At 49.8% G+C, this 23,412-nt stretch overlaps 1 long non-coding RNA gene across 1 annotated transcript; it reads left to right on the top strand.

Annotated features, from left to right (window-relative positions):
- Positions 1 to 13,727: 13,727 nt before the first annotated feature.
- On the top strand, positions 13,728 to 16,132 carry LOC130596487 (uncharacterized). The gene is made up of 3 exons (XR_008971533.1): positions 13,728 to 14,249; positions 15,744 to 15,917; positions 16,003 to 16,132. It is a non-coding gene; the product is annotated as an uncharacterized LOC130596487 (long non-coding RNA).
- Positions 16,133 to 23,412: the final 7,280 nt, after the last annotated feature.

A 23,412-nucleotide genomic window follows, 5' to 3' on the forward strand; every position in this document is an offset into this window, starting at 1 on the left:
CTAAATACAAATTATTTGCCATGCAGAAAGTGAGTGAGGTGGATTAGATGGATAGATTAGATAGATAATTTCTGGCCTGGGTGAACTGAGAAACCAAACTGTGTCCCCTTGTAAGTGCAGCTTCACTGTACAGGAGCAGGGTGGAGGGCAGGAATGAGCTCCTTGAAGGAGCAGAAAGATGCCCCCCACCACAGAGCAGCATTCAGCCCCTGGCGCAGGGAGGGGTGTCCTGATTCAGAATGTGCTTTCCTGGAGACCTGGGGAGCTCATGCCCTTTTGGGTAGCATCAGCCGCCCTCAGTGAGAGCGGCCTTCAACTGAACTCTGAGGTGCCAAAGATAGAGGGCAAACCCAATCCACAACAAAAATACTTCCCATTTCCAGTTAGCAGCTGCTCAGCTAGGGACATGTGCATTACCTGCTAGGGAGCTGGGCTCAAAGTACAAGACATTAAACAGGTTTCAGGCCATGCCTTGCTTGTATTCATATTTTGGTGTTACAGTGAAGGATGGGTGTGTAACTGGCACGGGCATCTAGTGTGGAGGAAAATGTGGCAGCTGCCCCTTTCTCTTCATGCCAGTATCCTTTGTCAGATGCTTTAGTTCCTCAAAGTGTTAGAACCTTTGGCCTCCTGGGAGTAGTCCTTCACCTCATGCAGCTAATACAGTTTCCACAAGAGCTCAGAACTGCAGCCTAATGTTAGCAGCTCTCCAAAATGCAGCAAGTCTTGCATTATCACCACTGATACCCTCTCACAGCATTTGGAGGTAGTGCTCAGCTTTTTGAAGCATGGAAGCTCTTTGGGGTGGGGAGTTACCAGCACCAAAAAAAGACTGTCTCCAAACCCACTGTTTTAGCAAAACAAGAAGTGCCATAATAAGTCAGTGTTAGTGCTCCCTTTATTCCATATTGGAAGGGGGGTTCTTGGGCTCATATGAGCAAAAGCATGTTAGTCCCCCAATAACCAGGAGGCAGAACATGCTGCTTCTAAGCAGTTCTGGTTATACAGGCACACAGAGCACATCTTTAACACAAAGCCCTGTAACGTGCATGTAAGCCTGCTGTGCCCTCAAAGCTGCTCATTGTGCCTTCAGTCTGCAGCCAAGGACATGCAGCAGCGTCACCTCAAGGAGGGCTGTTGCCAGTTCAGAGGGCAGCAACCCCTGCCCAACCTCCAAACTGCACAAGGCAAACATCAAAACTTCCAAGTCTGGCTACCAAAGTTTCTGAGCAGGTGTAAATGAGTTGTATAAGCACAGAAATAAAACCAAAACCCATCACAGACTGGCTGTGGTTGGAAGTGTGAAATACAAACTCACTCCTCTAAACAAGAGAACAAGTTTTTATTGAGGTACAAAGTCAATAAAGCAAAAGCAACAGTGCTGGGCGCATGACCATAGCCAGAGGCGCAAGTGATTAGCATTTGTTACAGGTTTATATACTTTCACTATTACATTAGTTACATGCATATTCATAATTCCCGCCTATAGGTGGGGAATATTATAACTAACTCCTGGAACTTACTATCATAAGTCCCCTCCTCTTGGCGTCTGTGCACTGTTCTCTGGTGATTGTGGGCAGGGGTCTTGAGGATGAAGTAAGCAGTCTTCCTCTTGGGAATAGGGGTCTTCAAGATGAAGTAAGCAGTCTTCCTCACAGTGTACTTTTCACCTTCGGCACAGTTGGACCCCCCAGTAATCACACAACTAGCTGAAACCAGCTATATCTGTAATCCTGATAACGTGCAAAGATTTAAAACAGTGTGACCTTCCTGCAAAATTTATTGCAGGATAGGCAGATGAGTATCCCAAGCTAGCAGATGTTTGGGAGGCTCTGTCTCTAAACTAACTGATAAGTAGAAGGATGGTGTGAAATTACTCATTCATGTTTAATGGGGCCACTAAATCCTGTTATCTCACCACAGACTTACAACACAAACATTGTTCTTTAAAACTAAAGCTACTTTAGAAGACTAGTGTGAAACAATTAACTCATGTTTAGTGCAGCCACTACATTCCACAGACTTAAAATATAAACATTGTTCTATTTCTACAACCTAAATTAAGCTAAAAAGTACTTCATGTTTTTCAGGCACTAGCTTTTCTTATATCAAGCCCACCCCCCCTTTCTTTTACCTTTATGAATTCTTTTGCTATGTGACTCCGTTTTGATCAAGAGTTCTGGCCCTTTTTTAACTTGTTGTCTAATCTTGTGTCTTTAGCGGGCTTTGTTTCTGTTATTGTAAACTGGTACAGTTATATCCACGTAACCACACCTATGATTTGCAAAAGCCAATACATTTCTGTGTTTATCACAGAAGGGTCTGCTGGAGCTCAGAGTCCCCAGCTCCTCTGCTCAAAGCAAGGTCAATGAAAACAGGCGGCTAAGGACTATGGGCAGTCAGAATTCCAGTGCTCTGCATCAATGGAGCTTCTCTGGGCGACCTGCTCCTGCCTGACTTCAACCCTGGCACTTGTTGAAGGGGAGAAAAGCACTGTGTGTGTGTGTGACGGCTTCCAGGGGTTCCGTGGCCACGCACACCCGAACACGGGGTGTTCCAGAATCAGCCGCATCTGTGGTCACCATGGTCACCGTGGTCACCATGCCCCCGGCACTCTCCCCGTGGCCGCCGTATCCCCAGCACGTTCCCTGTGGTCACCGTGTCCCTCCATGCGGTGGCAGGTGGCCCTGTACCACAAGATGGCCGATGAGGCCGAGGACTTCCGACAGCGCCAAGCACATCGTCTGTAGCAGGAGCCCCCAGAGCACCCTCCTGAGCCCCCAACAACTCCTGAGACCCGAACCGCCCTTGACTGAGCCCCGAGCCCCCGTATGGCGGTCACCCCACAGCAGCCAGCCCAGCCTTGGGTGAAGCAGGTAAGCGTGGTCAGGGTTAGCCCGGAGACCACCCCTCAGAAGGAGACCCCAAGGAGAACAGCGGGCTTTTGAGGACCATCGGTGTCAACCACCAGCCTGCAGGGAGTTCTAGCTTTGGGTGGCCATCGTTCTCTGAGGTAGTGAGCGAGCTGCTGACATTTGTTCTCCCGCTAACGTGTGGGACTCCCAAACCCGCCCGGACGCGTTCCTGTGTTAAGGTGCGCTGGGCGGCCCTGCGCTCTCCAGAGCTCCCTTCCAGCCCTGGCGCTCCTGTGTGATTTCATTGTCGGCTCTCCAGCCGGCAGAGCTGAAGCTCCCCCTGCTGTACGAGTGCTGCCGGCTGGAGCTGGAGCTGCACCCCTCGAAGCAGAGCCCCGCTTCGCAGCATCACCTCGCCCCCAGCTCCTCTCTGCCAGCCGAAACTCAAGAAGACACCGGAGCGGGCCGCAGTCGGTGTGAAATCCCCTCTGCTGACCTTGGCCCGGCTGGCCCCAGAGGCGGACCCAGCTCCAAGAGCGAGGGCACTACCTCACTCAGCATTTGCCTTTCTCTGGGCAGCGCCTTAAGGGCGGGCAGCGCTTGTGAGTGAGTGAGGCAGCGCTGGTGAGAGAAGCAGTGAAGAAGCTGAGGGCGAGTGGCAGGCGGCGCTTGTGACTGATCCCGCGAGGGAGCGGGTGGGCAATGCTTGAGAGTGGGTCAGAGCTTGTGAGTGCAAGGCGCCTGCGAGCGGAGAGTGCTTGTGAGTGAAGAGCACTTGTGAGTGGTGCAGTGCTTGTGAGAGGAGAGTGCTTGTGAGTGGTGCAGTGCTCGTGAGTGGTGCAGTGCCCATGAATGGTGCAGTGCTCGTGAGTGGTGCAGTGCTCGTGAGTGATGCAGTGCTCATGAGTGGTGCAGTGCCCATGAATGGTGCAGTGCCCATGAATGGTGCAGTGCTCGTGAATGGTGCAGTGCTCGTGAATGGTGCAGTGCTCGTGAATGGTGCAGTGCTCATGAGTGGTGCAGTGCTCATGAATGGTGCAGTGCCCATGAATGGTGCAGTGCCAATGAATGGTGCAGTGCTCGTGAGTGGTGCAGTGCTCGTGAGTGATGCAGTGCTCATGAGTGGTGCAGTGCTCATGAATGGTGCAGTGCTCACGAATGGTGCAGTGCTCGTGAGTGGTGCAGTGCTCGTGAATGGTGCAGTGCTCATGAATGGTGCAGTGCTCATGAGTGTTTCAGTGCTCATGAATGGTGCAGTGCTCATGAGTGGTGCAGTACTCATGAATGGTGCAGTGCTCATGAATGGTGCAGTGCTCGTGAGTGGTGCAGTGCTCGTGAGTGGTGCAGTGCCCATGAATGGTGCAGTGCTCATGAATGGTGCAGTGCTCATGAGTGTTTCAGTGCTCATGAATGGTGCAGTGCTCGTGAGTGGTGCAGTGCCCATGAATGGTGCAGTGCAAATGAATGGTGCAGTGCTCGTGAGTGGTGCAGTGCTCATGAATGGTGCAGTGCTCATGAATGGTGCAGTGCTCTCGTGAGTGGTGCAGTGCCCATGAATGGTGCAGTGCAAATGAATGGTGCAGTGCTTGTGAATGGTGCAGTGCTCATGAATGGTGCAGTGCTCATGAGTGGTGCAGTGCTCGTGAGTGCTGCAGTGCCCATGAATGGTGCAGTGCTCATGAGTGTTTCAGTGCTCGTGAATGGTGCAGTGCTCGTGAGTGGTGCAGTACTCATGAATGGTGCAGTGCTCATGAATGGTGCAGTGCTCGTGAGTGGTGCAGTGCCCATGAGTGGTGCAGTGCCCATGAGTGGTGCAGTGCCCATGAATGGTGCAGTGCTCATGAATGGTGCAGTGCTCGTGAATGGTGCAGTGCTCATGAGTGGTGCAGTGCTCATGAGTGGTGCAGTGCCCATGAATGGTGCAGTGCTCATGAATGGTGCAGTGCCCATGAATGGTGCAGTGCTCATGAGTGGTGCAGTGCTCATGAGTGGTGCAGTGCACATGAATGGTGCAGTGCCCATGAATGGTGCAGTGCTCATGAGTGGTGCAGTGCCCATGAATGGTGCAGTGCCCATGAATGGTGCAGTGCTCGTGAATGGTGCAGTGCTCGTGAATGGTGCAGTGCTCGTGAATGGTGCAGTGCTCATGAGTGGTGCAGTGCTCATGAATGGTGCAGTGCCCATGAATGGTGCAGTGCCAATGAATGGTGCAGTGCTCGTGAGTGGTGCAGTGCTCGTGAGTGGTGCAGTGCTCGTGAGTGGTGCAGTGCTCATGAATGGTGCAGTGCTTGTGAGAGGAGAGTGCTCGTGAGTGGTGCAGTGCTCATGAATGGTGCAGTGCTCATGAATGGTGCAGTGCAGCTGCAGTGCTCATGAATGGTGCAGTGCTCATGAATGGTGCAGTGCTCATGAGTGGTGCAGTGCTCATGAGTGGTGCAGTGCTCATGAATGGTGCAGTGCTCGTGAATGGTGCAGTGCTCATGAATGGTGCAGTGCTCGTGAGTGGTGCAGTGCTGATGAATGGTGCAGTGCTCATGAGTGGTGCAGTGCTCCTGAATGGTGCAGTGCCCATGAATGGTGCAGTGCCCATGAATGGTGCAGTGCTCATGAATGGTGCAGTGCCCATAAATGGTGCAGTGCTCATGAGTGGTGCAGTGCCCATGAATGGTGCAGTGCTCATGAGTGTTTCAGTGCTCATGAGTGGTGCAGTGCTCATGAATGGTGCAGTGCCCATGAATGGTGCAGTGCCCATGAATCGTGCAGTGCTCATGAATGGTGCAGAGACCATGATTGGTGCAGTGCTCATGAGTGGTGCAGTGCCCATGAATGGTGCAGTGCTCATGAATGGTGCAGTGCTCATGAGTGTTTCAGTGCTCATGAGTGGTGCAGTGCTCATGAATGGTGCAGTGCTCGTGAGTGGTGCAGTGCTCGTGAGTGGTGCAGTGCTCATGAATGGTGCAGTGCTCGTGAGTGGTGCAGTGCCCATGAATGGTGCAGTGCTCATGAATGGTGCAGTGCTCGTGAATGGTGCAGTGCTCATGAATGGTGCAGTGCTCATGAATGGTGCAGTGCTCATGAGTGTTTCAGTGCTCGTGAATGGTGCAGTGCTCATGAATGGTGCAGTGCTCATGAATGGTGCAGTGCTCGTGAGTGGTGCAGTGCTCGTGAGTGGTGCAGTGCCCATGAATGGTGCAGTGCTCATGAATGGTGCAGTGCTCGTGAATGGTGCAGTGCTCATGAATGGTGCAGTGCTCGTGAGTCGTGCAGTGCTCATGAATGGTGCAGTGCCCATGAGTGGTGCAGTGCTCATGAGTGGTGCAGTGCTTATGAGTGGTGCAGTGCCCATGAATGGTGCAGTGCTCATGAGTGGTGCAGTGCCCATGAATGGTGCAGTGCTCATGAATGATGCAGTGCTCGTGAATGGTGCAGTGCTCATGAATGGTGCAGTGCTCATGAATGGTGCAGTGCTCATGAGTGTTTCAGTGCTCATGAGTGGTGCAGTGCTCATGAATGGTGCAGTGCTCGTGAGTGGTGCAGTGCTCGTGAGTGGTGCAGTGCTCATGAATGGTGCAGTGCTCGTGAGTGGTGCAGTGCCCATGAATGGTGCAGTGCTCATGAATGGTGCAGTGCTCGTGAATGGTGCAGTGCTCATGAATGGTGCAGTGCTCATGAATGGTGCAGTGCTCATGAGTGTTTCAGTGCTCGTGAATGGTGCAGTGCTCATGAATGGTGCAGTGCTCATGAATGGTGCAGTGCTCGTGAGTGGTGCAGTGCTCGTGAGTGGTGCAGTGCCCATGAATGGTGCAGTGCTCATGAATGGTGCAGTGCTCGTGAATGGTGCAGTGCTCATGAATGGTGCAGTGCTCGTGAGTCGTGCAGTGCTCATGAATGGTGCAGTGCCCATGAGTGGTGCAGTGCTCATGAGTGGTGCAGTGCTTATGAGTGGTGCAGTGCCCATGAATGGTGCAGTGCTCATGAGTGGTGCAGTGCCCATGAATGGTGCAGTGCTCATGAATGATGCAGTGCTCGTGAATGGTGCAGTGCTCATGAATGGTGCAGTGCTCATGAGTGGTGCAGTGCCCATGAGTGGTGCAATGCTCATGAATGGTGCAGTGCCCATGAGTGGTGCAGTGCTCGTGAGTGGTGCAGTGCTCGTGAGTGGTGCAGTGCCCATGAATGGTGCAGTGCCCATGAATGGTGCAGTGCTCATGAATGGTGCAGTGCTCATGAGTGGTGCAGTGCTCATGAGTGTTTCAGTGCTCATGAATGGTGCAGTGCTCGTGAGTGGTGCAGTGCTCATGAATGGTGCAGTGCTCATGAGTGGTGCAGTGCCCATGAGTGGTGCAGTGCTCATGAGTGGTGCAGTGCTCATGAGTGGTGCAGTGCCCATGAATGGTGCAGTGCTCATGAGTGGTGCAGTGCCCATGAATGGTGCAGTGCTCATGAATGGTGCAGTGCTCATGAGTTTTTCAGTGCTCATGAATGGTGCAGTGCTCGTGAGTGGTGCAGTGCCCATGAATGGTGCAGTGCAAATGAATGGTGCAGTGCTCGTGAGTGGTGTAGTGCTCATGAATGGTGCAGTGCTCATGAATGGTGCAGTGCTCGTGAGTGGTGCAGTGCTCGTGAGTGGTGCAGTGCCCATGAATGGTGCAGTGCAAATGAATGGTGCAGTGCTCGTGAATGGTGCAGTGCTCATGAATGGTGCAGTGCTCATGAATGGTGCAGTGCTCATGAGTGGTGCAGTGCTCGTGAGTGGTGCAGTGCCCATGAATGGTGCAGTGCTCATGAATGGTGCAGTGCTCGTGAATGGTGCAGTGCTCATGAATGGTGCAGTGCTCTCATGAATGGTGCAGTGCTCGTGAGTGGTGCATGAGTGGTGCATGAATGGTGCAGTGCTCATGAATGGTGCAGTGCTCGTGAATGGTGCAGTGCTCATGAGTGGTGCAGTGCCCCTGAGTGGTGCAGTGCTCATGAGTGGTGCAGTGCTCATGAGTGGTGCAGTGCTCATGAGTGGTGCAGTGACCATGAATGGTGCAGTGCTCATGAATGGTGCAGTGCCCATGAATGGTGCAGTGCTCGTGAATGGTGCAGTGCTCGTGAATGGTGCAGTGCTCGTGAATGGTGCAGTGCTCATGAGTGGTGCAGTGCTCATGAATGGTGCAGTGCTCGTGAGTGGTGCAGTGCCAATGAATGGTGAAGTGCTCGTGAGTGGTGCAGTGCTCGTGAGTGGTGCAGTGCTCATGAATGGTGCAGTGCTTGTGAGAGGAGAGTGCTCGTGAGTGGTGCAGTGCTCATGAATGGTGCAGTGCTCATGAATGGTGCAGTGCTCGTGAGAGGAGAGTGCTCGTGAGTGCTGCAGTGCTCATGAATGGTGCAGTGCTCATGAATGGTGCAGTGCTCGTGAGTGGTGCAGTGCTTATGAATGGTGCAGTGCTCATGAGTGGTGCAGTGCTCATGAATGGTGCAGTGCTCATGAATGGTGCAGTGCTCGTGAGTGGTGCAGTGCTTATGAATGGTGCAGTGCCCATGAATGGTGCAGTGCCCATGAATGGTGCAGTGCTCATGAATGGTGCAGTGCCCATGAATTGTGCAGTGCTCATGAGTGGTGCAGTGCCCATGAATGGTGCAGTGCTCATGAGTGTTTCAGTGCTCATGAGTGGTGCAGTGCTCATGAGTGGTGCAGTGCCCATGAATGGTGCAGTGCCCATGAATGGTGCAGTGCTCATGAGTAGTGCAGTGCCCATGAGTGGTGCAGTGCTCATGAGTGGTGCAGTGCCCATGAATGGTGCAGTGCTCATGAATGGTGCAGTGCTCATGTATGGTGCAGTGCTCGTGAGTGGTGCAGTGCTCGTGAGTGGTGCAGTGCTCATGAATGGTGCAGTGCTCGTGAGTGGTGCAGTGCCCATGAATGGTGCAGTGCTCATGAATGGTGCAGTGCTCGTGAATGGTGCAGTGCTCATGAATGGTGCAGTGCTCATGAATGGTGCAGTACTCATGAGTGTTTCAGTGCTCATGAATGGTGCAGTGCTCGTGAGTGGTGCAGTACTCATGAATGGTGCAGTGCTCATGAATGGTGCAGTGCTCGTGAGTGGTGCAGTGCCCATGAGTGGTGCAGTGCCCATGAGTGGTGCAGTGCTCGAGTGGTGCAGTGCCCATGAGTGGTGCAGTGCCCATGAGTGGTGCAGTGCCCGTGAATGGTGCAGTGCTCGTGAATGGTGCAGTGCTCGTGAATGGTGCAGTGCTCATGAATGGTGCAGTGCTCGTGAATGGTGCAGTGCTCATGAATGGTGCAGTGCTCATGAGTGGTGCAGTGCCCATGAGTGGTGCAGTGCTCATGAGTGGTGCAGTGCTCATGAGTGGTGCAGTGCCCATGAATGGTGCAGTGCTCATGAATGGTGCAGTGCCCATGAATGGTGCAGTGCCCATGAATGGTGCAGTGCTCATGAATGGTGCAGTGCTCGTGAATGGTGCAGTGCTCGTGAACGGTGCAGTGCTCATGAGTGGTGCAGTGCTCATGAATGGTGCAGTGCTCGTGAATGGTGCAGTGCCAATGAATGGTGCAGTGCTCGTGAGTGGTGCAGTTCTCATGAATGGTGCAGTGCTCATGAATGGTGCAGTGCTCGTGAATGGTGCAGTGCTCATGAGTGGTGCAGTGCTCGTGAGTGGTGCAGTGCTCATGAATGGTGCAGTGCTCGTGAGTGGTGCAGTGCTCGTGAGTGGTGCAGTGCTCATGAATGGTGCAGTGCTTGTGATAGGAGAGTGCTCGTGAGTGGTGCAGTGCTCATGAATGGTGCAGTGCTCATGAATGGTGCAGTGCTCGTGAGAGGAGAGTGCTCGTGAGTGCTGCAGTGCTCATGAATGGTGCAGTGCTCATGAATGGTGCAGTGCTCGTGAGTGGTGCAGTGCTTATGAATGGTGCAGTGCTCATGAGTGGTGCAGTGCTCATGAATGGTGCAGTGCTCATGAATGGTGCAGTGCTCGTGAATGGTGCAGTGCTCATGAATGGTGCAGTGCTCATGAGTGGTGCAGTGCTCATGAGTGGTGCAGTGCCCATGAATGGTGCAGTGCCCATGAATGGTGCAGTGCCCATGAATGGTGCAGTGCTCATGAGTGGTGCAGTGCCCATGAATGGTGCAGTGCCCATGAATGGTGCAGTGCTCATGAATGGTGCAGTGCTCGTGAGTGGTGCAGTGCTCGTGAGTGGTGCAGTGCCCATGAATGGTGCAGTGCTCGTGAGTGGTGCAGTGCTCATGAATGGTGCAGTGCTCATGAGTGGTGCAGTGCCCATGAGTGGTGCAGTGCTCATGAGTGGTGCAGTGCTCATGAGTGGTGCAGTGCTCATGAGTGGTGCAGTGCCCATGAATGGTGCAGTGCTCATGAGTGGTGCAGTGCTCGTGAGTGGTGCAGTGCTCGTGAGTGGTGCAGTGCTTATGAATGGTGCAGTGCTCATGAGTGGTGCAGTGCTCATGAATGGTGCAGTGCTCATGAATGGTGCAGTGCTCGTGAATGGTGCAGTGCTCATGAATGGTGCAGTGCTCGTGAGTGGTGCAGTGCTTATGAATGGTGCAGTGCTCGTGAGTGGTGCAGTGCTCATGAATGGTGCAGTGCTCGTGAGTGGTGCAGTGCTTATGAATGGTGCAGTGCTCATGAGTGGTGCAGTGCTCATGAATGGTGCAGTGCTCATGAATGGTGCAGTGCTCGTGAATGGTGCAGTGCTCATGAATGGTGCAGTGCTCGTGAGTGGTGCAGTGCTTATGAATGGTGCAGTGCTCATGAATGGTGCAGTGCTCGTGAGTGGTGCAGTGCTCATGAGTGCTGCAGTGCTCATGAATGGTGCAGTGCTCATGAATGGTGCAGTGCTCATGAGTGGTGCAGTGCTCATGAGTGGTGCAGTGCTCATGAATGGTGCAGTGCCCATGAGTGGTGCAGTGCCCATGAGTGGTGCAGTGCCCATGAGTGGTGCAGTGCTCATGAGTGGTGCAGTGCCCATGAGTGGTGCAGTGCTCATGAGTGGTGCAGTGCCCATGAGTGGTGCAGTGCCCATGAGTGGTGCAGTGCTCATGAATGGTGCAGTGCCCATGAGGGGTGCAGTGCTCATGAGTGTTTCAGTGCTCATGAGTGGTGCAGTGCTCATGAGTAGTGCAGTGCCCATGAGTGGTGCAGTGCTCATGAATGGTGCAGTGCTCGTGAGTGGTGCAGTGCTCATGAGTGGTGCAGTGCTCATGAGTGGTGCAGTGCCCATGAGTGGTGCAGTGCTCATGAGTGGTGCAGTGCCCATGAGTGGTGCAGTGCCCATGAGTGGTGCAGTGCTCATGAGTGGTGCAGTACTCATGAGTGGTGCAGTGCTCATGAATGGTGCAGTGCTCGTAAGTGGTGCAGTGCTCATAAGTGCAGAGTGCTTCTGAGTGCAGAGTGCTTCTGAGTGCAGTGCGTTCTTGAGCGTGGAGCAGTCGTGAGAGGGGAGTGCTTGTAAGAGAGTGGTCATGAGTGGAGAGTGCTCATGAGAGGAGAGTGCTTGTGAGTGCAGAGTGCTTGTGAGTGCAGAGTGCTCATTGAGTGCTCAGTGCTTGTGAGTGGGGAACTCTCATGAGTGGGGAGTGCTCCTGAGTGCAGTGCTTGTGAGAGGGGAGTGCTTGTGCTAGGAGAGTGCTTGTGAGAGGAGAGTGCTTGTGAGGGGAGAGTGCTCTTGAGTGGAGCAGCGATGGAACCGAGGCTGAGCCAGCAGGCTGGAGGCATGGCCAGGCCATGTGAGAACATGTGGCTTGGGATGCTGTTGCTGCTGTGGTGGCTTCTGAACTTCTGTGTAAGTCCTGAGGGTGGCTGCGTTGCAAGGACCCTTCCTGAGCCCCTTTTTCTCCTCCCTATTTCTCTGCTGCCCAGGATGGGGAGGAGAGTCAAAAGAATGTAAACCCCATGGGTTACAGTCCAGTAACTTAAAGACCTGCTGGGCATCCTGGTAGCCCTGCTCTGCTGCAGCTGAAACCGAGCAGCTCTGATATTTCCACTGCCATCTCCAGGGCTGCCTTCCCAGCCAGGCCCTCAGCACCCTTCACAGTGAAGGGGGAGCAGAAACAGTATCTCAAAGAGTCTTCTTGCCAGTGACACACAGGGAGGGGAAGCGGTGAGAAATGTTTGTGGCTGTCAAGAGTCACCCTACACACCACGGTCTTTGGTGTCTGTGGCATCAAATCTGTTTGTGTGTGGGGTTCACTCCTTTTTTTCCTGTTTTTCTTTAAACTAGGCAAATGATGGGCACAGACTATGAACTGGACGTTTACTACTTGATTTGCTACTGCCCTTCAAATCAGTCCACATCAGCTGAAATCAGAAAGACCTCTTTCAAATAATACCTGCGGGAAGAAGGGAGAAACATCTCCAGGTTTCCCAGATCACAAACCCATCCCAACCACATCCAGGGCAGCACCAGGCTCTCGCCATTTGTGGCCAGCAGTATGGGTGGCTGTAAGAAGCCAGGAAGTCTCTGTGGATTCTGTACAGGGACAGAAGCATCGATCTCATGCTTGGATCAGGCATTTACATTTTGTTACATGTCTCGGGGTCTTCTGGTAGTCCTGTCTGGCCTGACAAAGTAAAAGAATCACCTGGAAAGCAAAACACTTCCAAAGCTGCCTCTTCTGCTGGGCGAGAATGGAAATGTCCCTGTGGAGCTGCAAGTGCTGTTTGTGTGTGAGGTGCTGCTGCTGTGGGTACAGAGCCTGCAGCCAGCAGAGCAGGAGCAGATTCGCATCCTGGGTGAGTTGCTTGTGGGTGTGATGGGGTGAATATTTGTTTTTTCCCCCTCAGAATGGCTCACAAAGTGTTGATGCATTGCAGGGCTGTCTTGTGCTCTGATTTCTTCTCCTGATGTGAAAGTCTTCTAGCAGTTAGAGAGGAAGTTGCTGTGCAGGAGGTGAATTATGCTTGCAGCTACAGACCTGGTTTTGTTCTTGCAGGTCCTTTGACATTGCTGTCGCATGGGACGTTACTGTAGATGCTTGTGATCCCTCGAGGACAACAGTCCCTTCTGCTCTGTGTCCTGGAGCAATCCTTCCCAACATATATCCACCTCAGGGTGAGTGCTTTTTGAGTTTCTCTTCAGTAACATGTGCGTGTGTGTGTGAGTTGCAGTTTGCCTGCTCTCTGCACTGCTCCAGCACAGTGTCACGGGCACGTGTGCCATCATGACACACAATGTGAGGACTGGCTGAGAGGCTAATGACAGCCTGGGCAGGCCAGAGAGTAAAACCGGTATCAAACTCCATCCTGAGCATGAGGCCAGGATTTATGTTGCAGCAAGGACTTCTGGCTCTAAATGCTGGGAGCTCATCCATTACAAATACCAGGTAGGAGCTGTGCGAGGCGGTGGCAGCAGGTACCACATGGTCCAAGGGGTCTCTGGAGGAAAAGGGGGATCCTGCCATGAGCGGGACCTCAGGTGAGCTGTGTGTCCCACCATGCCCCAGGTGAACCCCATGGCTTGTGGGAAGTGTCTGGGCCTGGCAGAGAGGACCAGGGAGGGAGGTGGTGCAGCCCCTGTAGCGCTGGGGTAGGGGGTGGTGGCTGTACCATGGCCGTGGGAGCTGTGTCTGGGATCCCCTGTTATGCACTTAATGCCTTTTTGGTGCATTTTTGTGTTTTAATGTCCCCATGTGACGCGAGTGCTGCTGGATTTGCCACATCCCACAATGAGACACATTCTCCAATGAGTTCTCTGCGCTGCACCCAGAGTGTTTCCAGCCCTGGACAAGCCAGGATGGTTTGGGCTGCACAGGCTGGACATTCCCGCACACCCGGGCATGACCTTGGCATCGGAACCCCCAGCCTGAATGAGTGATTGACTGATATTCCTGGGGAGTCTCCATAGAGCATAGTAAATGAAACACCTTGTCTGAAGAAGAAATATGTAAATACAAACTACATTTCCCAGTACCCAGTGCCCAGTGTCTAAATGCAAAAAAGTCCACTATATTACTCCTTTAGGATCTATTGCCCTTGCCTAGGTTGCACTGTTTTTTCCTGCTGTGTTTACAATACATCCCAGAGTCAGAAACTTCCTTACATTCTACAAAACATTAGATCAGCAACCCTGAAGCATGTTGAGCTCCATTGGGAAAACTATACATACCTTTTATGTATAGGAATCCTGCTATTCCTGCAACTGCTGCTCAAACAGCAACATCCAAAATAAGATGATCTCTGCTGCTTCTGTGATGCCTGTCTCCATTGAAAAGAGAAGGATTGATTAGTTAGAATGCAACTGTGTGCTACACTACTTCAGAATAAATACAACCCTGAGTATGTTTTATAGGTATTTGGTTTTTTAAATGTAACCTCAAGAAATTACCAGAGTCCGTTATTAGCAAAACCCTACACCAGCTCTAGGAAAGTTAGAAGGTAAGTTCCTTAATACGGTGAAAGCACATTGTGGCTTGAAAGGCGATGGCCATTCCATTCTTTGGCCTATGAAAGGCTGAGCCAGACCTCAGCCAAATGAAATTTCAGCAAATACCTTGTATTGGGTTTGCATGGCAAGATTTGGGTAGAAGGGAGGCTTCAGAGGTGGCTTCTGTGAGAAGATGCCAGAAGCTGCCTTGATGTCAGACAGAGCCAATGCCAGCCAGCTAGAAGATGGACCCACCAGGCCAAGGCCGACCCCACCAGTGACAGTGGTAGCACTTCTGCAGTAACCTATTTAAGAAAGGGTAAAACCTGATATGCAAGAGCAGACAGAGAGAGGAGTGAGAATGTGTGAGAGAAACAGCCCAGCAGACACCAAGATCAGTGAAGAAGCAGGAAGGTGAGGAGGTGCCCCAGGCACCAGAGCAAAGATTCCCCTGCAGCCCATGGAGGTCCAGGGGTTAATTAACCACCACTGCTGGAAGTCTTCAGTGTAATTCATGGAACTTTGGAGCTTTATCCAAAGTAGAAAAACCCAAGCTGACACCTGTCCAAAAACTACAGGCTCTACAGTGTCTCACTGCATGCTTTTACCCACTCACTTTGCACAGTGCCCTGGGTTCGGCTGTACCAGTTATTTTTCTCCTTCCTAGTAGCTGGTGCAGTGCTGTGTTCTGTCTTTAGTCTGATAATGCTGATAACACACTGATGTCTTAGTTGTTGCTCAGTAGCACTTACCCCATCAAGGACTTTTCAGTCTCCTGCTCTTCCAGGGAGGAGGGGCATGGGAAGCCAGGAAGGAAGCAGAGACAGGACACCTGACCCAAACTAGCCAAAGGGGTATTCCATAGCACAGCACATCATGCCCAGTATAAAAACTTGGGGGAGTTGCCCAAAAGGCCCAGGTCGCTGCTAGGCTTGGGTTGGGTATTGGTCAACAGGTGGCGAGCAATTGAGCTGTGCATCACATGTTGCTTGTACTTTATCTTTCCCCTTTTCATTTTCTATTCTCTCCCCTTGTTATTTCATCATTATCATCATTATTATTATTATTACTTTAATATTATACTTTAGTTATTAGACTGTTCTTATCTCAGCCTGTGGGTTTTGCATTCTTTTGATTCTCCTCCCCATCCCACCCAGAGTGGGAGTGAGAGAACGGATGAGTGGTGCTGAGTTACTGGCCTGGCTTAGACTACAATTCCCAGTATCTGCTGCTATAGGCTTTGCAGTTGTCAAAGCAAGAGTGAAGCATAGAGCTCTCTTGGCATTATTGTTTCTTTGGGGTTTGTGATGAACAGATTGTTTTTTCTCCATAAGGATGTGAAGGCAGACAGTTGGGAGAATGAACTGATGTGACTTTCTGCCAGTTCCAGCAACAGCATTTGCAATGCCATTCCTATGTCCCTCTCTCCAAATGTCTCCTGCATAATGACTAAAGAAGAATATTTTTTTTTCTGTGAAAAATGTGTGTCCAATTTTATCTTGCAGTGAATGCAAAACTTGGCAGTTTTCAATAGCAAAGAGTAGAAGCTCACTCAAGATGCAGACAGCTACCTGTGGCTTGTGTATGACTGAAGTCCAGAAAATGCTGATTCTATTCCAGAAGTGAGCCTGCCCTCTTACACCCCACAGTCCCATCTCATGCTGATGGTGAGACTCAAAGTGAATAGAAGCTGCTGCTGAATACTTGTGGTCACAAGACACACCCCAATTGATTTCTTACTCCTCTTTTTATACTGTCTTTAAGCTTCAGAAGCAGTGCTTGCAGGAAATGTTGCTCCTCATTAAACCCAGAATAAATGAGATCGGAGCTCAACTGCTGGTGTAGAACTGATGTTATGGATTTGGGGCTTCAAACACAAACCACAGGTGTCAAGGCAGGTTTGTTGTGTGCTGAAGTGCACAGGGGAACTTTTGGTCATTTGCAAATACCCAGTCCTGGATCTGTCTGTGCTGGTTGGAAAGTTACACCGTTCCAAATTATCATTGTCTGAGCAACTGCTGGGAACAATCTCTTAACAGATTAACAGTGTAAAAGCAGTTGTGTGAGTTGAAAGCAACTTCATTGGTGCCCAAGAGCTAAAACTTCATACAGGGCTCCACAGGCAGAGCTGTGAGAACTTGGCTTCCAGGAGCAGTAAAAGCCAGGGACAGCAGGAACACCAACAGACAGCATGGTTATCTCCTGATCTGACTTATGTCTATGCCTTAAAACCAGCAGCTGATAACATGTGGCAGACTGCAAGGAGCTGATGGCATACCCTATGTGGGACACTGCTGCTGGAACACAGGCTTGCAACCTGCAGTAGCAGGTTAATTCACTAACACCAAAGCAGAAAGGGGGAGATGAGCTTGTGTGCTCCCACTGTCTCTGGGTTCAGTTTGAACTGTGGTGTAGGTACAAGGGCATAAAATGTTTCTATGGACTCAGTTCTGAGGAGCTTTGCCTTACGGTTGACCTCAAGGGGACTTTCCTCCTTGAAAGGTGGTGAGTAGAGTTGAACGTGGGGCACCATGTGGGCCACTGTGGCTTATCTAGTGCAGTCACAGGAGAAATCAGTGTATCCTATTCTCAAAGTTTCTACTTTGTCAAGTTTTATATGGCCCAAATATAAAACTTGGATCAAAACTTGGGCATAATGCACCTTCTGCTTTATCTCTGTTGGATATCTGAGGGTGGGCCTGTGAGTCCCAAAACTTGTTGTTTTTTTCCTAGGCAAACTAGCCTCTCTACTTACAAAAATGTATTCCTTGCCTTATAAATCTCAAGTTTATTTCCCATTTATACTGTCTTTTGTTCTTCTATCATATCTGCTTTGGCTTGTTTGCCATTTCTTTTCACTGGGGGATTCAGTGATCTTGAAGTATACATTTTTGATCCTGTTTGGTTCCTGGGGAAGAGAAGGGAGAGAGTGTAGAGTTGGACCAGGAGATGGAACTGAGGGCGACTGAGCAATGAATGGTAGCTGGAGGTAAGTGGAAATAAGGTGCAGAAATTCTGTGTACAGTACTGTGAAACAGACTGGGTTTTAGGGCTCAAAGGACAAATTTATCTCTGAATCATTTCTTAAAATGCTTGCCTTTTGCTGCAATAGGCTGTATCTTGCAGTCCTGGCAAAAAAAGGAGCCATGCCTTTCATTGACACTAGCATTTCCCTGCCAGTTCTGATTGAGAAATACATATTCAGAGGTTTCACTTCCAGTTGCAAATTCTCAGTTTTAGGTGACTGTTAGGCTAACCTGAATAACTAACTCAACCAAACTAGTCAAGGAAAGTCCTTGCTGGTGGTAGTGGTGGGGGTGTCTGTCACTCAAGCCAGAGGACTGATACAGGAAGACCATGCTTGAAAAGGAGGCGAGAAGGTTTCGGTGGCAGAGTGGCAGCCTGAAGCTTTGTGTGTCTGAGTGGTGTTGCTATTGCCTTTGGCTCTGTCATGGCTCTGAAGCACAGGTTTTACTCGACAGTGCTGACTAAGTATGAGAGCCCTCTGGTTCAACTCTGAAGCATATCGACAACTCATTTAAGATGCTTTCTCTAATCATTATGGTGTCACACAAGTATATGGTGAATTGAAACACTCTGATCATTAGTAATGGGCTCCAGATTTGTAATTATTTATCATCTGGTTGTTTTTCAGTTCTCTATTTCTGAAGCCAAATGAATTACAGCAGAAGTTCATTATAGTGACAAACCCAAAAGCCGAAAGATTAGAGAATGCTGAATTCAAGATTTTCTGCACAATCTTCTGTCATTCCCCCTGTCCTTAATGCATTCTGAAAATAGACAGTACTTTCAGCAGATTCCTGTCACTGGCAGTAAATGGACATTTCATTTGATTTGGTTGCATTGACTTTGCATAGCCCCCTGGCATTTTCTTTTAGGCATAATCTGAGATGTACTTTAAAGTAATTCTCTTTCTTTCAGATTTCTTTTTTAGTTATAATACAGCATCATAGCAATTGACCATTTTGCAAACACATTTTCTATGCTCTCAGACAGGTGGTGACATAGTCGCCTTTTAACAGATGGGCAAACTGATACTCAGTGAGATCACGACCAAGTCTTTCAGATGTGTTCACTGATTAAGGAGCACACATGACTAAGACTTGGTGTTCCTGCATGCATTTGTAGTCTCGGGGCCTTCACGTGGTTAAGGTAGAGCTCTGTTCACCTTCAGCTGCAGTTTCAAACCACTAGCAAGATGTTCCATTGCACACACAGGGAAACACAGAGCCCACAAACAGTTTCAGCATGGCAATCCATGCATGAATTCTGCTTGGGTGAAACTCCACGTGTTTAGGCAGCAGAGAAGATGGTGTCCCCTGTGCTCCTGTCCTCCCCTTCTGCTGGAGAGAGAAACAGTGCATTCAGGAGAAAAGTTTTCTATAAATGAGCTGTACAAGCTGGTGCTTTGGCTTGTTTGTTAGGTGAAGACCAATGATGTCTGGAAATAAAACACTAGCACAGGTTGCCCAGAGAGGTGTTGGATGCCCCACCCCTGGAGACATTCAAGGCCAGGCTGGATGTGGTTCTGGACAACCTGATCTAGTTGGAGATGTCCCTGCTCATTGCAGGGGTGGGACTAGATGAGCTCTGAAGGCCCCTTCCAACCCAAACCATTCTAAGATTCTATGTGTGTTCAAGTGTTTATGTTCTGCATATATGCATGAACATATGTGCGTCTGTGTATTGTGCACCACCTTACACAGGGGAGGGAAGAAGTAGATTATTAGCCTCTTAGTGCCCTGGAGCTTTTAGAGAACAATCAGTTTAAGTTACTAGAGTATTTGCCAGGAGATCAGTGTTTGTGCTGGGTTGTAATCTGTTTGGGGCTCCGTTTTCCCTAGATGTAGCAGTTTGCACTGAATTGTGCTGGAGCAGAAGTGGGGAGAGGGGTGCTTCCATCTGCTGAAACAGTACGATGGTTAAAATCTGTGCAGTTGCTGGTCCAATGCAGACATTTGGCCAGTGTCTACCAAAAATATGTATTCAACGTAATATTTTGGCTTATGTACAGCATGGGCAAGCTCAAACAGCAGTGCAGAGACCAACCAGTTCTTCAGAAAGGCATTTAACAGCCTTACCACTGTTTTTGTCTGCCTGCCCACCTCCCAACTACATATGCCTTGTTTTAGCTGAGGATGTAAAATGTCAGCCTGACAGTTCAAGTGTGGCAGAATGGCAAACAAATGTGATGAATGGGAAGTCTTTAGCTGAGGTTGCTTAACAGGGAATCATAGAATAGTTAGGGTTGGAAAGGACCTGGAGATCATCTAGTTCCAATCCCATGGCCACCACCTGCCACCAGTGAGAAAACAGGGATCCAAGAGAGAGTTTGCTGTACTGTTTCAGCCCCTGGAAGACCCATGAAGATGGATGCATCCCTTTGCCATTACCAGTTTTACCCACTTTAAATTCCTGTCCTAGGAGCAGGGCTCTGTGTGTTTTGTTAACTGTAAGAGCTTTAGGCTCAGGGGAGACATGATCCAGTTCTTCTGATAGAACTCTATTTTCTTTCATACTGTAAATTCAGGAACTACATAGTACATTACCTATTTTCTTTTGTTCATATCTAAGTTGTCTCCAGATCCTTGGGCTGAGGACAAAGTCCAGTATAATACATTGTAATACATCTCTGAATGTGGCAAAAGAACATTCTATTATATCTCTGAAGATTATTTCTTTGGGATTTCATTGTTTCAGTATTCATCATTTTGTGAGCACCCAAGAGACTGTCTCTGTGATGAGAGCAGTTTTACCCATAGCTTCATTTGTCCCTCCCAGCACATCATAAGGACGGTGGTTTTGGCACCCATTCCACCCAGGTTGCATAACAGTGGCATTATTGGCATTTTAGCATGTTTCTGTACGTAAAAGGTATATGAAATGCCAGACTTTACAGAAGCTATCAGTGATTTAAGGTGCTTTATGATCTTAACATCCAATGTTAGACATGTAAAGGAGATTGCTGGTATGACACTGCCTAGAATCTCAACTTTCCCAGGGAGTTGCATAATCAAAACTGCATCAGTTATACCAAAGTATATTGTATTGGGATTGGCTTAAAAATCATAAAACCTTAAGGAGAAAGGTGAGAAACGGCGTGGGGCTGGGTAGAAAGTGCTTGTGATTAGCGGCCAGCAGGCACCGCTCTAGCATCAGCAATTGCTTGGCTGCTGTGGCATCGCTTTGCAAAGAGCTCCCCGCAGTCCCTTCTGGCTCCCTTTTACAATGGAACGGTGTGGTTGTAGCTCAAGGCACAAGGTTGGCCTGGAAAGATCAGGAATGACCTGAGGGGGCTGTGAGCTGGGCAGTGAGTGTGTTTACACACTTCCTGCCACAGGGAAGGGGTGGCCACAAGATTTGCACTTGGTTACACTTCTTGGACGTCTCCCGGGTTTCAGTACCCCCAGCTATAGCAATAAAGTGTTACTGGCAGGTAGTCGATCAGGAGGGAGGTGATTTTAACAGGTTATTCGTTAATGCTCTGTGCTTGGAATGTTCTGAAGGAGCTACCTGAGTGGATTTTCAAAGAACTGGAAAAACAGATTTCCTAAGGAAAGGTTTTTACTTACCTGGGTTTCAGCCCTTGGGGTGCCCAATGACTTGCAACCAAGTGCAAACACAGTCTGCGTACCCCTCAGCCACATCTAGGCAGAACCTGTCCTAATGTGCTTCTTTCAATGCAGTAACACCATCGTGAACCCATCACCCTTCTCTCCACCTTCTGGTCACACAGGTTTTGATCCCAGGCTGTTAAAGCAGAACAAAGCCTGCACACTGCAGGCTAGCTGTAATTAAATGTCCCAGCCACAGGAGTAGTTTAAACAGGTACAGCTGGAACTGTGCCTTCTGGGCTTAGACCAGAGGGGTGGTCCTGCTGCCTCCCTGGAACAGGTAGGGGAGGAAGCTGCAGGAAAAGAGCAGAGAGGGGACAGCTTTGTCAGCTAGAAACTGATTGAGTGACCTTTCTGCTCTCTGGACTGAAGTGGGACCGTTTCCTCTGCGTGCTGACATTTGCTCCAGCCCTGTCCTTCTGCTTTCCTCACCTCTGCTTAACTTTGTAATTGCCTTTTCTATTTTTGACTTACCCCACCCATCCCCATGCTCCTTCCCTTCAGCATCTCCTCTCCAGGGATTCCTCTGCAAGAGCCTGGCCAACACAGGAGGCATAAAAATTGCTCGCCTTTGTTGCCTAGTCCTTCCCATTCCTGTAGGCTGGTTCTGTCTTACTTGAGATCTGATGCCACTTCTGGCTTTTGTTTGAGAAGAAGAAAAAGGTATGAGGATCCTTTTCTTTTCTGCTTTGCTTTTCCCCATGCAGATCTCCTGGGGTGCTCAGAGTTTGACCTCTGGGGATTCTCACACCCCTGGCTGGAGGCAAGGGAGAATCAACTCTTGAGCAGCACATAATTTCTTACTGATACTTTGTGCTTTGTTATGTTACCTGTGTTTATGCAACTGTTGCTCGCAAACAGCGCTTTGTGAGGTTGGTTCGATTTCCCCTCTCGTCTGCCCTGTTCTTGCCCTCTTGTCTTTCACTTGTTCTTGATTTTGTCATGATCTAGGCTTAGACAGACTGGAGAATTTTAGGATCCTGAAGACCTGCGTTTCTAACAATAAGGAAGCAAGTGGAAAAACACTTAATCTTTTTCCTTTGGACTGAAAGCCTACAGGCTCCTTTATCTACTGCAAAGGCACATAAAAGGCATAAGCGGCATTTCTTTTCCTTGGAAGGTCATCTTTAAGTGGGGGTGGTGAAAAACAATTCACTTGATAAAACAAGAAGCCAAGAGGTAGGATTCCTGACTTTGGCTCTCAGAACTCTTCTGCCACTTGTTGGCTGTCTCACTTGGAGTTTGTCACTTAAGTTTTGCGTCCAAGTTTACCTAACTGTTAAAGAATAGCTGTTCTACATTTTGTCTTGCCTGCAGGAAGTGATTATGGAAAAGGTAACGTTTCCCTTAATGCCTGAGCTGCACTCAATTTGCAGTTTATTACAAAACGGCGGGTACTGTTTTACCTCCCTTCATCCCCAAGGTGGGCAAACGGGCACAGTGAGTTCCAGAGATAAATAGTGAGCCAAATAATTACAGGCCGGGCTCCTAGGGGTGGCTTGAGGATTAATGGCTGTTTGTGCAGCACTTCAGGATCCTCAGCTGCAATGTGCTTTTAACTCTGGGGCACTGCGGGCTGGAGGTGATGAGTACACCTGGGCTCTAGCAGAGGTCAGCACTGGGAGGATAGCAGATCTTTTGAAGCAGAGATGCAGCTCCGGGGGTGTGGCACAGGAAGGAGGTTTAAGTTAGACCTGGGAAATACTTCTATGTAGGATGGGAGGGTGGGAAGTAGTCTGTCCCTTCAGGCTCATTGCTTTTAAGTAGATGTGGCTGCTTAAAAGAAGGAGACCTGAGGAAATAATATATCCACTGAATGCTTCTTTAGGAATCTCTTTGGTCTTTCTATCAATCAACAGTGACCCAGATGTAAGAAGAAGTTCATGCTCAGCTGTCATGGATATAAGAAGAAAACAGGTTGTTGTTGCCTTCTGATGCCAGCTGGATTGTCCTTGGTCTTTTCTCCTTGGACACCCATGGGTGACCTCATTGGTTACATTAAGCCAGAGCACTGCATTTAAAGTATTTTGGAGCTAATATGCTGCAACCAACCACAACTCATCTGTGCTGGGACATTCACTGTCATTATCACAAGTGAGGAAACTTCAGTGTCAGGTGCCTTCACAGCGCTGGAGTCCCAGCCTGGCTTTTACAGCCCTAGAAGGAAGTGCTGAGTGCATTGCTTTCTAATCTTGCCAGGGAGATGTTCAGAGGGGAGGCTGCGCTGTGGGAAGTGGTGTAAGATACAGACGGATCCAGCCAGCTTGCACTTGTTTGAGTCCACAAGCAACCGCCAAGGGCCAGGCACTCGGGGAAAGTTCTCCGTGTCCCATGGGAGGAGCACGTGCATTTGGAAAGATCCTGGAGCAGCCATGGGTGGTGCAGGAAGGGAGGGTTTCTCTCTGGGTGTCTCAGGGTGGTGCAAGGAGCAGTTCAATGCTCCCAGTGCCGTCCTGAGCAGCAGCTGGTGGTGCTATGTGACAAGGCTCTCCTGGCACCGAGGTACAGGGACTCTCAGGGGACAGACTGTATTAGCACA

Source organism: Pezoporus wallicus, unplaced genomic scaffold (assembly GCF_028554395.1).
Source record: "Pezoporus wallicus isolate ANWC-B61680 ecotype Strahan unplaced genomic scaffold, APGP_CSIRO_Pwel_v1 contig_6598, whole genome shotgun sequence".
NCBI lineage: Eukaryota > Metazoa > Chordata > Aves > Psittaciformes > Psittacidae > Pezoporus > Pezoporus wallicus.